Here is a 15,840-nt window from a genome sequence, read left to right as displayed (position 1 = left end):
AGGAAACCATGTACTTTTTTACAGTATAACCCTTTATAACCCACTCCTTGGGAGCCAGGCTTGCAGGGTAATACAGTGAACGCTATAAAATGGATGTTTAATGTAGCTGGGGGCCAAGAAAAACATTGTATAATTGTAGTAAGCAGCTTGCTAAGTAAAATGATAGCTTTTAAAGGATGAAATATGGCGTAGGTTTTCAGGACTGCACAGGCTCCAGCTTCATATTGCTTCAATAACAGTTCCTTCGTTTCACTTACAAATGTATCTCCGAGGAGATTTGTTACGAACATCTCTCAGCTTGGAAATAAGATGCTATAATATCTTGATCGGCTGGCATTATCCCTTGTGAATAAATGACCTGACATATTCAGCCCTTGCCCTGCTACTGAGCCACACCTGTCTGATTTTCACCCATTTTATGCAAACAGGGGTGTTGTCCCCATTGCTTCTGGCATGGCCCTTGGGGTAGCAGAGCTGTGAGGGATGCTCACCGAGGATATGGGGGATGCTCACCGAGGATATGGGGGATGCTCACTGAAGATACGAGGGATGCTCACCGAGGATAACAGCTGCATCCACGCTGAAATTTGGGACCATGGTCCCCCCGGTGCCTCCCAGCCCATCTCAGCCACAGCTCCATGGCTCCCCAGCCCTGTGTGGTGCAGTTTGGGCTGGATTTCTGAGGAAAAGGAGGCACAGGGAGAGGGGCTCGCTTGGATTTGGGTTTTGCTGATTGACGGAGTTAATGTCTTACCCACCTGTGAACGAGGGTTGCTATTGCATTTCTGTAAATTTGAATAAAAGAGTGCCTATGCCTTAGCTGTGGTGTCTAATATAGAGATTAATATATATTGCATATAATATACTCTATATCCTCTGGAGGTGGGAAGGAGGGGCAATGCCTAGGACAGGAGCACACCGAAAGCCACAATGCCCAACTAGGGCTATCCTCAGGCTCCAACTCTTCTGCCAGAAAAACTGCTCATCTTGGATGGGATATTCTGTATTAAAAAGGCGGTGAGGATGTTACTGACCAGCTCTGCCAAGCAAGGTCCTGAACCTTCCTGATGACACCCGGGAGGTGGCACCGCTGCAGAGCACCAGGTCCTTTTCCATGCTCTGGTGACCAAGCCCAAGTCTCAGAGTCACAATATTCTCAATTTCTGTAGAAAAAGTGAGCTTCAAGTACAAAGCAGCTCCCCTTGGCTCCCAATCCTGGGGCCTTTTCAAACTGAGCAAAAAGATGTGTACCTCTGCTTGCTGTATATGCACATCATGTGAAATTTCATCAGCCACAATATTTTAGAAGACAGGGATCGTGAGATATATCACATGTAAATGGACATATCATCTGAGCAAGGCACCATTTATCAATATCACTTTGAAATGCAGTGGACGATCTGATGGGATTATGTAGATCTCAGCTATCTATGGGTGAATGAAATTGAGTAACCTTAGCAACCCCAGGTACATTTGCGCAGCTATGAATCAAATGTCAGCGCGATGAGCTATGCACAAAATAAAGAAATAATTCTTTGAAATATTCATAACAGTCTGCAGTGTATTATTTTATAAGTCTCTGCCTATTATGCATTTTGGAAGCCAGCTCTTTTTTTTTTAAGCATTAGCATTTACATATCCCATGCCTGCATAAACGCTCACAAATAAAGCCAACAGCAAACACAAGCAGTGACTGCAACAACCGTGGGTTCCTCTTCGTAAGGGTGGAAGGGGCATCTCCCACCGAGCAGATATTCCAGCTGGAAGAACTACACAGGATGGACCATTCACTGAGCTTTGAAACACAACCCACCGCAAAGTTACCTGCCGTAGTCTCACTCATGTTAAAATGTATTCAGTGGGGTGTTTTAATACCAGAAAAGCAGGAAAAGCTGGGAGTCTCCCTTAAAAATTGATGAAGTCGAGCAAATGTATGGTTTGAGGGGTTTTTATTCAGTTCTTTATGTAAGTATTTTGGATGACCATAAGATACTTTAAATACATACTGCGTGGTACTTGAATAATAAATAATTACATATGCAGCTGCGGAGACTTTCCATGTGTCTGTGCATATAGGTTGCTATTTAGATACTGAAAGCCCTTGCAGATGCTCCAGTTTCTGTCTCCATATCCAAGCCCTGAAGTTTTCCAAATTCCCCGGTGTTTTCCCGCATGGAAAGCCATCCCTTTGTGCTGGCACTGGTTGGAGACCATAGTTCTCAGTCTGTACATCTATTTTTAATTAATTAACGGCCACTGCGCTGACCCGCAGCCGTTGGGATCACCCGCTCCCCCCCAGGATGCTTGGGCACCCCCGAGCTGCTGCCTGCAGATGTGCTGATGGTTGTTTTGGGGAAGCTGAAGTTTTCCTTAAATCTTGAACACTAGAAGTTACATCAATAACCGACAATCTCAGTTTTCCTTAAAAATAGTTCCTAGTGCTTGTGGTCAACGAAAAAAATCCATATTTGCTTCTCAGGCTTTGGTTCCCTCTCACTTCCCAGGTCCTGAACACAGAAGAAATAGGATTACAGCCCCACAGTCATCACGTGCCATGGGGTGGTCTCCAATTTTGGAGCTGGGAGCCACCCATTTATTCATTTTATGATGCTTTAACCCACCCTGGTGCTTAGCAGACTGGCAAGATTCGTGCTCTGGATTTTTTTCCCTCCAAACAGCTATTAAAGAATTAGTGTTTCCATAAACGCGTCTCATTGTCATTAAAGATCGCGCTGAAAAGCTCAGCAGTCAAACCACCCTGAGAATTACAGCAGCAGATCTGAAGCAGGCAGCCCAGTTTATTCAAAATCACCTTCTCCGATGGCTCTCCGGAACGAGCCGCATTAATTCTTCAGGACCTATAGCACATGCTCCAGTGAAAATAAATTACTTTATTTCTATTACACCACCGGTGGCTGTGTAACTTAATTTCATTAGCTCGAACCTGTTGAGAGTGTTCAGATTTCTATAGCGGGACGCACTTGAAATGAAAAGACGCTTTCGATTCTCAATTAACAGAATCGTTCCCTTTCAACTGAAATGAATGTTATTGAAACCAATTAGCATAGACTGGAAAATCTCTCATTAATGAGGGGAGTGTGGGTGAGTAAACAGCAATGAAAAGATGAAATTAGAGAAGAGCCTCTTCTTGTTGGCCTGAATAATTACATGCTTAGTTGCCTAATTGTCTGGTGAAAAGCCTCGCCGTGCGGGTAACAGATTGCCATGTTCATTAGGCTGCAAAAGGCCACCTGCTGCTGCGGCTCATTTTCCTGCAGTCTATATCCACGTGTCGCTCCCCAGGGACTGATATTTGGACACAACACTAGCTGTGAAAAGCAAATGAGCTTGCCAATATGCTGCAATATTGTGTCCTTTATGCCAAGATACAGAAGCTTAATATGTCAAATATAATGAATAAAACCAACAGCGATAACGAAGTTTATGAGGAAAGTGACCTTCCAACACGTCCCGGTGCAGGAGCGCGGGGCGCGCGGGTGCCGGTCCCTCCACACAGATGTTCCTTTCTGGCCTGGACTGCTCCAAATTACGTAGCACAAAAGATAAATTACAGCCGCTACGGCCTGAGCGATCCCTCAGATAATGAAAGCATACAATGTCAACTGTTAAAATTGGAAACAAATGTGAAATACTGCATGCTAAGAAGCGTTCATGAAAACCAGCATTGTTCGTATTTGCTCCGCTGCGGCAATAAACATCAAAGGCGGGAGGCCTCTTTGCGCCAGCCCTTCCTCAGATCACTTTGTGTCTTATAATTGATATTTTTATGGGTCTTTTAAGCCGGGCTTTATTGTGCGGCGCTGTTTGCAGAGCGGAGTCACCCTGGGAGCCGCAACGGGGCTGCCCAGCCCAGGGGGTTCCTCCGCAAACCCCACCTGCCGAGGGCTGGGCCGGAGGGATGGATGCGGCTGGAGATGCACCCACAGGATGCTGTGCATTGATGGGATCTTGCGGCTGAGCTGCTGCCCTTCCTCAGAGATGCGACCGCAGGGCAGGGATCCCCCAAAACCCAGTCGTGACGTTCTGCCCACTCGCAGCACAGCCTTCCCCATCCTAAGCTAAAAGCGACCTGTTTTCCACACTGCCCGCTCAAAAGATGCTGCAAACTAAACAGGGAAAAAGGAGACTGAAGGCGCTTTTGGCTTTGGAAAGGTTGGCACTAATTCAAGGTGCTGGGATGCTGAGGACGAAGGGTTCAGCTCAGTACATCCCCTCTGGGTCACCCTGTGCAGGTCCGACGGTCACAGCTGAGATCTCCCACTGGCACCACGGCAGAGCAAACAAAGTCCCATCTTCCAGATGTCCATGTGGCTGCCAACCAGGACTCTGACCAATATACTTCATTTATCTCTCTTTTTGCTGCTCTTGGGGTGAGGGGCGCAGTCACTGGCGAACACAAAAGACAAATACACAAAATACAATAAAAAAAATGTGAATAGTCTACAAACCTATGAGTGCAGTACCCAAGTTGTAAATACTCCAAGCACAGGTCTGGGAGCGCTTGTGTGTCCTGTCTCGAGTGAAGTTTCAAACTGTTTCTAAGTGAAGAGGTTTAGAGTTCAACAAAACACCAACTCAAACCGCAATAACCAGCAGAAATCATTCCCGCAGTGAGTTTTGCAGCTGGGACCAGCCCCACGAGCAGCTCCAGTGCCCCACTCCGTTTTCTAAGCATCTCCAAATGCAAAGTCTCTCTGCTTTCTTTTATTTTCCCTTTTTCACAGCACTGGAAGACGTGGTGCACTGAGCAGGTAGCAGCAGGAGGAGCTGCCAGGGTATGGTACACTGGGCAGCTGTGGCTTCTTGGTTCACAGTCACCAGCAAAGAAACCTGAGACGTATGGATATGGATATTGATATATACATTTGAGAGTATTATACTACTGCACCAATAATTATTGTCCAAATATATATGGCCTAATTAATAACAATTGCATTGGGAGGGGGCTCGCTGGTGTCTGCTGTATTATGGAGGATGAGCCCATGTGCCCAGCAGCATCCCTGGTGCCTCCCACCACCTCTCCTGCTGCTTCTTCTTCCAGCACAAACCACATCCATGTTAAAATATTCCACGCAGACAGTTTAAGCCTCTCACCACGGTGGCACATAGTGCTACATCAAACAAAACAGTACAGGCTGTTGTTCCTGCGTACCACCCATGCTGGAGGGTTTAATGCTACACGGGTTAAACACAAAAGCTTCAGTCGCTCTCAGGCAAAGGTCTCGGGTGACACTGTCGCTTCTGTTTTGCCAGGTTTTTGATTGCTTTTTTTTGGAGAGGAGAGCGTCGAACAAGTCCTTCATTAATTCGAAGAATGAGAAGATGTGATTAAGAAATGGTTTTATCATTTTTAAAAATTATAATGCGCCTGGCAAGGAGCAAGCGACAGCCGCAGGCAGGTGCTCCGTGTGTGTCTGCCAGCCACACAGCTCTTCAACAGAGTACCGGGAATGGGGTGCTGGGATGAACCCCCTTTGTGGGCATGAACCCCGTTGGCTGGGGATGAACCCCCTTTGTGGTGATGAACCACCTTTGTGGGGATGAACCACCTTTGTGGGGATGAACCCCTTTGGCTGGGGATGATCCCCTTTTGTGGGGATGAACCCCCATTTGCTGGGGATGAACTGCCTTTGTGGGGATGAACCCCCTTGGCTGGGGATGAACCCCCTTTGTGGAGAAGAACCCCCATTTGCTGGGGATGAGCCCCCTTTGTGCTGATGAACCCCCATTTGCTGGGGATAACCCCCTTTTGTGGGGATGAACCCGCTTTGTGGGAATGAACCCGCATTTGCTGGGGATGAGCCCCCTTGGCTGGTGCATCCCCATGCACCCCACACCATCTTTACACCTCATTTCCCTCTCATCCCACCGATATTTTAGTGTTTGTGGTAGAAAACTCTCCCCCCTGGCCGTAGGCATGATGCGTGTTATTTAATTTGATATATCGCAGTACGCATGCTTCATCTAAATTATCCATGAAGTTTCCATCATCCTGCTGAAATTTCTAAGCTTAAAATCAGCCCCTGATGCAGGGACCAGGAGCACATATCTGTTTAGAGGAAGGGGACAAATGGGTCCTTCCCACCAGGACATGGATCCAATGGTTTCTCTGGAAGTTGGAGTATAAATGATATCAGAAAGCTCCAGTTTGCCATTAGTGGATCTGTGTTTTTGAGTTCACGGCCCTTTTAATAATCTTGACTTGGGAAATTCTTGCAAGTAAATGAGCCACCTGCAAACTGACTTCAATGCAAACCTTTGTGCGCTTCCATTCAATTTTCTGTTTATTTTGTATTTTTCCTTTGAGCTCTATGTATTGAACGAGGTTAAGCAAGAACAAGTCTCCTCTCCATTAAAAATATTTCACTGATAAAACAGGACAGAAGATCACAACCCATGTGGAGGTGTTTTCAGATGTTCTGGTGTTGGGCACTGCAATTCTCTACCAGAACTACCCTTTGGGGAGGTGTGGGGTTGGTCCCATCACCCCAGCCCCTGCCGTTGAGCGTGTCCCCGTCCTCCTCCTGCTTTGGACAGTCCCAGCCACCAGAAACATGGATTCATGCACTGATGGCCATCTCCAGGGCATCTTTATGTCAATGCCGGGGCAAATCAAGAGAATTAATGAGCGCACCAAAAGACCTTGTGTGTTCGCTGCTATGGACCAAATCCTGGATTGCTGTTGGAGCCACTCAATGAACAAAAGTCTTGCTGAAGCCACCAGGCTCGACACCCATGAAAATCATTGATTTACACCTGTTTTCCCTCACTCGTGGGGGCTGAGAAAGGACACAAATGGGCCCCCCCCCGCAAGCCATCCCCATCCCATGGAGCTGGAAGATGATGTGGTTCAGCAAAGCCTCGTGCCAGTCTGTCCCCCCCAGCTACCACCTGGCCCAAACACCCCCACAAAAGCAATTTACAGCTGTACCCACGACCATCTGCACACCCCAGCCACAGGTCTGCGTAACACTGATGAAATGATGGGTTTGTCTTATCCTGAATGATTTTTTATGGCTTTCTCAGGTTTTATTCCATTAAATACCTAAGGTGATTACATTATTCAGGCCACTTTCCAACTGGTTAAATACGATTGACTAAGTTAATTACTAAGATCAGTTTTACAACAGATTAGGATAATTTATTGGGCAGTTTGTTGTTTTCCTAATAGTCTCACCTGATTGATGGAGAGGGATGGCTATAAATGTTCTTTTATGGCTGAGTAACAGCAAATGCAAACTTAATCGGGTGTTCCATTCTGGATTAAGTAAACCCCATGTAACTTGGGTAATACGAAGGTATCATTATTTTTAATGTCTGGGTAACTTTTAAGTAGTTAAGGGGAAAAAACTCACATTTGTGTAGAGCAGCCAACCTCTCCACTGAGCTTTGGGGTGTTGTGGATGTTGTAATGGCTGGAAATCGGGCTTCACACCAAGAAGCTTTGTGTTCCTTCTGTATTGTCCCTGTGTGGATAAACTGGCACCTTTGGAGACATGGTCTCTGTATCTGATACCCTTAGTGAGAAATAATTTATTGTTAGTGACAAATAAAGAGTGGACAATTAAAAAATAACGACCCGAACTGAATTAAGAAGTTCAAAGAAAGAGAAAACACTTTCTAGCTCTGCGGTGATGGGTTCAGAATTTACATCCATCACACAGGTCCCACCTGCAATGGGTGTGCGGCAGAGGATGCTAATCTGATTGCACTGACTCCTTTTAATGCAAAGAGTGAATTGTTTTCAGACTGCTGATGATTAATGTGGCTATTGATTAGCTGATCAATAAGGCCATGGTGTCTAATTATTGATAATCTTTCTCTAAATGAATGATCGAGTGTAAGGAGTGCTAGTTACAGAGCTCAAAATATAAAGTGATTCAGTGTGAAGCCTGGTAATTGGAAGTCAAACTAATCCCATAAATTAAATCAGAGCAATCCATAACATTTACCTGAAAAACCCTTCTGAAAGCTTTATTTAAATTTCAGTGCTCATTGAGAAAGCTGTGGGGGCACCCAGGAAGGAAGTTTGGGGGTAAAAGTTTGGGTTTGGGGCTGCCTTTTATTAATACGAGTATGATTTAATACAGTTGTGTATGGCAATGACCGCGGTTCAGAGCATCTAATCCCACAGCCCCTTTGCCACACCTGAATGTATTTTGGAAATCTAAAGGAACTGGTACCAGTCACACATCTACCACCTGCCAGCTTGTTTTCTGAACTCTTCTCCAAGCCCTTTCGCTGCAAACCAGTTATATTGTAAATACAGAGGGGAAAACAGCCTGTTTGCTTTTCCCAGGGACTCCTGGCAGCCCTGCAAGACTTTACAGGTACTGGGAGGAAACCAAAATAAAACCTGGAAGACGCGATCACATATTCTGGTAATTAAACTCGTTAGACCAATTAAAAGCCTCCACCGACTGATCACCGACTATTTAGGTAGCTAATTCATCCCAACAGCATCCTCTGTGGCTGTAATATTCAGCAATCTAGTTAGAGCAATTTTAAGTAAATGCCTCTAATCAGATAATGCTAAAAATATTCCATTCCCCAGCGTCTGCAAATGTCCGGGATTAGGTCACCCAAATTGCTGGGCATTTTCTATGGTAGTGTGAATTCTCTGCTACTTCAGTGTAGCAATGGCAGGTGATAATTTTGGTGGCTCAAAACCCCCTTAGCACGAATGTCTCCTGTTCCGAGATGGGGCTGTGCCGGCAATTCAGGAGTGAACCAGCTTCAATTTGCTGTTTGTTTCTAATCTGATGTTATGGTTTTGCAAAAATTGCATTTAAGGGGCTTCAATAAAAGAAGGTTTCAGCCAGCTGGAAGTCAGAGCGGAGGATTTATGAATTCTCGTTAGCGGCCCCCCCCGACTGCTAAACAAACACATGCAGATTTTCCCAACACCTGAAAAGTGTCGCTCTGCGATATTAAGAAATCTGTATGTCAGACAAATCAGATCGGACAACAACAAACATTCCCCTTAATGCCGGCTGTCACCTCCCCGAGTTTCCTTTCGCCTCCACGAGAAGCACCGCTGGCACTTTCATATTTTTCTCCTATTTAATCTTTCTTTTAAAGTTTCCGCCAGCCCAGCCACACAAACCGCTCCTGTGCGGGGACATTCCCCAGGGACATTCTGCAGCCCCCAACTTCTGGCAGCTTTAAGCCAGGCTTTGGGGGTGACCCTGTCCTTCTTCCTACAGCCTTTGTAGGCTCCAGCGCTACAGACAAATATTAATTTGGGTTTTGCTGAACATCATGCAGTTCCCCTGCCCGCATTGCAGCCCCGGTAAGGTGATTTATTGGTGCTGCATCCCTCGGTGTGGGGCAAAGACCATAGCGGCTCTTACAAGTATTACATACAAAGTACTGAAAGTTTAAGTTGAAGTTTTAGGGCTGAGCTAAAGCACTTAAAAGTGCTTTTCTAGAGCCCAGGAGAGCTGTTTTTCTGAATGTTTAATTGATGATGGAGGAGTCTGGGGGGCTGGGGCTGCACTGCTCCACTGCTATTGCATGAATATGAATATAAAGATGCTGTTTTTCCTGGGACCCATTTCCCCGGGTTGTCCTGGGGTGACCGTACCCCTCAAGCCCTGCACATCCAAGCCCTGAACATTCAGTCATTAAGAGACCAAGAAAAATAATAAAATAGACCAAGAAAAAGAAATGGACACAGAAAATTGCTCAGTGTTTGCTGAGGAGCAGGAAGATGTTGAACACGATGCTGGTGCTCAAGGCACGTCCTTGTCGCATTGTTGGGCAGCACAGGGAGGTGATGGGCACCAGCCGGGGTGCTCATGGGTGTCCACTCGAGCAGAGGAAATGTTTCTTGCTAAGAAAAGAAGAATTTGGACATATTTACAAAGCCCTACTATGTCTCAGACTGTATCTCTGGCAAGCTGAGTTATGTGAACCAAAGCCGCCCATTTGGCTTCTCCCGTTGCTTTGTTTCTTCCAGTGGAAAAGGAGGAAAAGAACACGAAATAACCAAAATAGTATTTTCTTTCTAAAGAAAAAGGTTTCTATTTTAAAAGCTACCAACAGACATTTTGAGAAATACATTCATTACGAATTTGTGTTAAATACAATGTAATGGTCCTGAAATGACAGCAGTGATTTCATTCTAAAAATTGCCCCATATTTAATAACGGTATAAATCACGTGTAAAAGATTCCTTGCACCAAGCGATCCTGCTTTACATACATAAACCTCATAATTTGTTTTTATTGAAAAGATTCAGACAGTCCAATATTATTTATGTTTTTAATTTGTCTGCACTACTAAATAACTCCTTACTCAGCCCCTGGGCCCCAGCCCCATCAGGGATGGTTTGTCCTCGGCCATCTCGGGGGGGTTTGTCCTCAGCTCCAGCCTCACGTGTCCCCAATGCCACCAATGCTCAGGTGGGAGAAGGCCCAGGGAGCCAGCAGGAATGGCTGAATCTGCAAATACATTCAATAGAGAGACTTTTTAATGCTGAGATGTGCCATAAGCAGTTGGGCAGGGGACCAGGGGGTTTGGGTGTTGGTGGGATTGCTGCTGCGGGGATCCCCAAGGCCCATCACAGCAAAGTGTCACCCAAAGAGGACAACCCAGCCCCACACCTTCAACCAGAGCTTGGCCAACCTACATAGAGCTTGAAACGTAGGGAAGGAGAGAGGGGCTCGGTGCTGCACGTGAGGGCAAGGAAAGGCCCAAAACCACCGATACAGCCATTGCCGGGGACAAAAAGGGAAAATCAGTCTGTGCTACAGAGGTTTTAATAAGCGGAGGTTTGACACAGTACATCAAGAACCATCAGCGCTGATGAGCAGCTCTTCATCATGAGCATCACGTTGGTGGAGCTGGAGCTGCATGGGTGCAGCCCCAGCCCCACCTGGTTGTCCTGTTCCTGGGGACCAGGGTGCAAATGCACAATGTGCTGCACCAGCTTTTAACAGCCAGAACACTCAGAGCATGTCCCGAGTCCCAAAACCCAGCTGGTTTGAGTGCACCCCCAGCTGGGGCTGCGCCAGGTCACGGTGTCACGGTCAACGCTGGTCCCAGTGTCCCCCATGGAGCCACCACTTGCACTGCCCCTTCCCTCGGACGGACTTTCCAGAGGGGATTTCTGCGGTCACTGGCTCTGCTTGGGACGGACTCAGGACACAAAATCCATTTTGCCCTGAACCAAAAGCAGATCTGCCAAAACCCGGAGCCAGGCGGCAGCCGTGGGGAGAGCGATTTAGCCCTCATGGTTATGGAAACATGTAATAAAGCGTTTGCAGTCCACCATCAAAGCACCACCTTCAAGCCTATTCTAAGCCCTGTAGCACCATGTCATTACACCTAGAGCGCAGCTGAAAATAAAAGATGCTATTTAAATATCAGCTGTGAAGTTGCTCTGAAATACCATGGTCTCCCCATGGAGCAACGCAGTGTGGTGCTGGGACATCCCAGGCTGGGAAAAGGCTTCATTTCCCCCTCAGAGTGTCCCACCAAGGGCTGGGGACATCTCAGCATCTCAGTGGTGCTGGGGAACCTGGTGGGCAGGGAATGGTGGGATGTGAAAGTGCTGAACTTCGGGGGTTTTGTGCTTTTTCCTTCATCACCCAAGAGCAGCACTAGAAGTTAAAGCACTCGCGCTGATGGTGGGTGCTGGAGAGGGACCAGAGGAGATCACAAAATGACCATAGGGCTGGGACAGCTCTGCTGTGGGATGGGCTGAGGGAGTTGGGGTGTTCAGCTGGAGAAGAGAAGCTCTGGGGAGACCTTATTGTGGCCTTTCCATACTTAAAAGGGGTCAAGAAGAAAGATGGGGACAGACTTTTATCAGGGCCTGATGCAACAGGACAACGGGTGATGGTTTTAAACTCAAGGAGGGGAGATTCAGGCTGGACACAAGGAAGGAATTGTTGCCCTGAGGGTGGTGAGAGCCTGGCCCAGGTTCCCAGAGAGGTGGTGGATGAACCATCCCTGGAGACATCCCAGGCCAGGCTGGACGGGGCTCTGAGCAACCTGAGCTGGTGAAGATGTCCCTGTCATGGCAGGGGGTGGAACTGGTTGGTCTTCAATGTCCCTTCCAACCCAAACTATTCAATGATTCTATGATTCTGTGGGAGACGTTTGGTCAAACATCCTTCCCTGGGGCAGCACCTTCCCATGCACCCCCTCAACCATCACCCCACAGCCCCCCCCAAACTGCGCTTTTCTGCCCCCTAATCCCCTTCTGGGTAGGGGGGAGCCTGATAATCATGTTTTCCAGGGCGAACCCTGGTCCACAGAGCAACACCACGTTCCTGGGGCCGATCCCCGCGCCAGCCGCCGCCGTGTCAGCCGTGACAGGCTGATTTAATCTGCAGGAGGCTGAATGCCTCTGACCACTGCGCCCAGTCATTAACCTTGACTCGCGTAATTGAATTCAAGGTTGATTGCCTGTGACCCTCCTCGCCGAGGTCCTCAAAATGTACATATTCATTACGAGCCGCCCGGCTAAATGGATTGCACAGTGAAAGCTGTAGCAATCAGCCTGCTTGGTATGCAGGGGGCGAGGAGGGCACTAATTGCATGTTAGAGCTGAGGATTAGATTATGAAAAGAGTGAGAAAATGAAGATAGATCCCTCTGACACTGTCAGATTAAGGGCAGTGACGTGCAGGAAGATGACATTGAAATTTACGCTGCCTTCAAGGGAGGGGAGATTTGGAAGGGGGTGATGTTTACTCAGTTATGGACTATTTAATACCAAAAGCTGATAAATGCATGTTTTTTTTAAACGCAATAAATTAATGCTGGAATGTTCTGGATGTCTTGGGATGGTTGCTATAAGAAAGGGGACGAGGGAAGGTGACGAGCAATCTGCAGGTCCGTGATAGCTGGGGACCCCTTTCCCACCTTTTTGCTGCAACTCCAACCAGATGTGCTTTTTCCTTTTCTTTTTTTGAATTAAATGAAAGTTAAGTACGAAAACATTTTGCCCACAGGGAATTCAGATTCTCAATGTGCTTTTAATAACTGTTTGTAAAACATTTAGGAAAATCTATGGCAACACATTTAGGGGCGAAAAAACATCAAATTATTCTTGCCTTAAGGTGTTATTCTGTATCAAAGCTTTATGAATCATCCTGTGTGGCCCAATTCCTAGCCAGTAATATTGTGAAACAGAATTGAAGTGCTCGGCGTCTGAATTTAATTCATGCAATATTTTTAAATAAAGATTCTAATCATGGCCATTTGGTTAAAATCTGTTAGGAACTTTACACTCATTTATTACACACAATCCTCTTGCTAACCCAACCCAGTACAAATTGATGGTCTTGTTAGAACTGATTGAGATATATCATCCCCAAGTCTGTGCTAGTTCTTTAATGCTACTGTTCACGTTAAAATCAGGTTTAAAATATGCCATAAAAGTAATGTTGGAATTGATGCATTTCAGCAGGTGGAAGCTGAACATCTAGATCCCATTCCTAATGGTTTCGAAACATTGCGGGGCTGAGCACAGGGGTCAGATATAGCAAAGCTCCAACGGGCTAAAAGCTCAGGCAGGTTTTTATCCCAGCCCAAGGAGTGGAAGCCATAGGGAGACTCTTTCCCCCTTATTCCCTATTATCATTATTTCATATAGAGGGGGAGGCTGAGCACCTGTGGGTGCAAAGCACCCAAGTGCAGATGTCACCTGCAGACGATGCCATTTGGTACAAAACTGCGCACGTATTCCTTGCACCAATATTAACTTTTATGCAAGAAAAAACCCCTAACAACCAAACAAGTCAACTTTTGCATAGCAAACACTGGAAATTGCATACAGAGCTACTGAAAATTCCCCATGTCCATAGCTTGTGGTATGGTGTCACGGAGGCACCCGTAAGGGACAACAGGGTCCAAATCAACTTTTATTAAACCGGTGAGAAACAGGGGTTTAGCACTCCGAAAGTGACTTAAATACAGGTTCGGGTATCAGTTGAGGAAAATTATGAAGGGGCAGCCAACTAATACAACAGGAGGGCCACAGGGTGCATGCACATGGCTTCACCAAAACAACCCCGGAGCCGGCCCTGAGTGCGGGAGGAGCACGCACTGCCTGAACACGGTGCGGGGTTATTGTAAAGGGATGCACGTAGTGGGAAGTTAGCACACTCACGATTCTGCGAGGGTGAAATTACAATACACTCGCAATCCTGCGAGCAGTTTTACTCACGGCCGCGGCGGCGACGCGGAGTCTCCATCCGGGGGGGGTCGTGGCGGCCGCACCTCTCCTGTGCTCCCACCGACCCGCCACAGTGGGCGGAGTCTCGACGAGAGTCCCGTTTTGATTGGCTGATCAGAGCTGACTGGGCATTCCAGAAGCTTCTCCGCACCCCCACAGCGGCTGTGGTGCCCCTGAAGCCTCCAAACATCCCCACACGGGCCCAGCGGCTCCTTGGCGCCTCGGAGCTCCCTTCTCCTAAGGGCCCTGCTAGGGGGGCTCTGGGGCCAAAGAAAAGAAGCTGTTAAACAGCAGAGAGAGGGGGAGATGTGCCTTCTCCTTCCATACTGAAGGAGGGAGGGGGAGAGAGGGGGGTTTGCATCCTGCCACGTATGGTAATAACAGGATAGTGGGTAGTAGCACATGCACCTAAACCATACGTATCACCCGTGTTTGGGGTTTCTAATATGTTGAGAATGTGATTAACGGGAATAACTTTGTGGTTTCAACCAGTCCTAAAAGGAGGGTCTGTAACTAAATATGTCAGGACCATCGCTGGATGGGTATGACCAGAATTTCTATCTCCTGCTCATTAAATTACCACCGTGTATGACTTTATAAGCACTGAAAGTCAAGGAAAATCATTGCTGACTGACAATTTGGGATTGTCGGAGAGTGCAGGTTACCAACAGCTGACTCAAGTTGAATAAGACTGACAAATTAGTCCTCCTGCTCCCTGGACAAGCCTGTAATAAAATTACCATGCGGTGTGTGGGTTTCTCTCATGTTAGGGATGGTGGCACCGCAGAAAGAAAGAAAAAAAAAGTCATTTATTCACAGGGAAAGAAAAAGATTAAGTTTATAAAGTGTTCTGATATAACGGCAGCACGTTACTCTGTGGAGTTACATCCATGCAATCAGACAGCTCAAATCCGTTTGTCTCCAAAAATTGCTTTGATTTGTTTCAATTTATGAATGAGCTGCAGAGAGCGAAGGAAGTGCCCAAGGAATGTAAATGAAGTGGCTGTGCCGTAGTCTATGAAAAAGGCCTCTAGACATCGAATGGAGAGAATTTTCTGCGAGGAAACCCGGTTGTTGGCATTTCGTAAATCCTAAAAATAACCAAAGACAAATAGTCTAAATCGCTACCGCTGAAATTTCATTTACTTACCAGCCACACTAATGAGGCACTGCAGAGGGACTTCTAATTAGATCCACTTCATTCCTGTCACTGAAATTAATTTATTTTCTTCCTCTTCTAGAACTAGTTTGGTATTTTCCTGATCTTTGAGCTGCCCACTACGAGGGCTGGAAAACCTGGAACTGACTCTGATATTGATATCGGGCTTAGTGATGGTTGGAAGACTCAGGTTTGGTGCAGGTTTTGTCCGAAGCCAGAAGACCTTTCTCAGTGTGTTTGGAGCAAGACTGTGATACCCATGAGGACAGGGGATGGTGCTCGGTGTCCCCAGAGCCCCCGTTCGGGACCGGGCTCTAAGTGAGCAATAAAGCAGCGATATCGCGCTGTTCCTGCCTCATGCATATTCAAAGAGGGAAGAGCCTGTATGCATAATTCATTATCCATTACAATTGCATTAGACTATTTATACTATTACTTCGGTAGCTGTTTAAATTAAGGGTTACAAATAG

General features: G+C 46.7%; 1 long non-coding RNA gene across 2 annotated transcripts; it reads right to left on the bottom strand.

The window, feature by feature from the left end:
• Positions 1 to 1,948: 1,948 nt before the first annotated feature.
• On the bottom strand, positions 1,949 to 14,291 carry LOC136105318 (uncharacterized). 2 transcript variants are annotated; one of them, XR_011740560.1, is made up of 4 exons: positions 14,203 to 14,291; positions 10,321 to 10,466; positions 7,377 to 7,538; positions 1,949 to 4,407 (listed from the first exon to the last, which is right to left on the bottom strand). It is a non-coding gene; the product is annotated as an uncharacterized lncRNA (long non-coding RNA). The 2 variants fall into 2 exon arrangements; XR_011740559.1 differs by lacking the exons at positions 1,949 to 4,407; positions 7,377 to 7,538 and having other exon boundaries at positions 10,023 to 10,466.
• Between the last annotated feature and the right edge of the window lie 1,549 nt (positions 14,292 to 15,840).

This window comes from Patagioenas fasciata, chromosome 9, assembly GCF_037038585.1.
Source record: "Patagioenas fasciata isolate bPatFas1 chromosome 9, bPatFas1.hap1, whole genome shotgun sequence".
Taxonomy (NCBI): domain Eukaryota; kingdom Metazoa; phylum Chordata; class Aves; order Columbiformes; family Columbidae; genus Patagioenas; species Patagioenas fasciata.
Note: the sequence above shows the minus strand (reverse complement) of the source record. Positions and strands in the feature narration are given on the sequence as shown.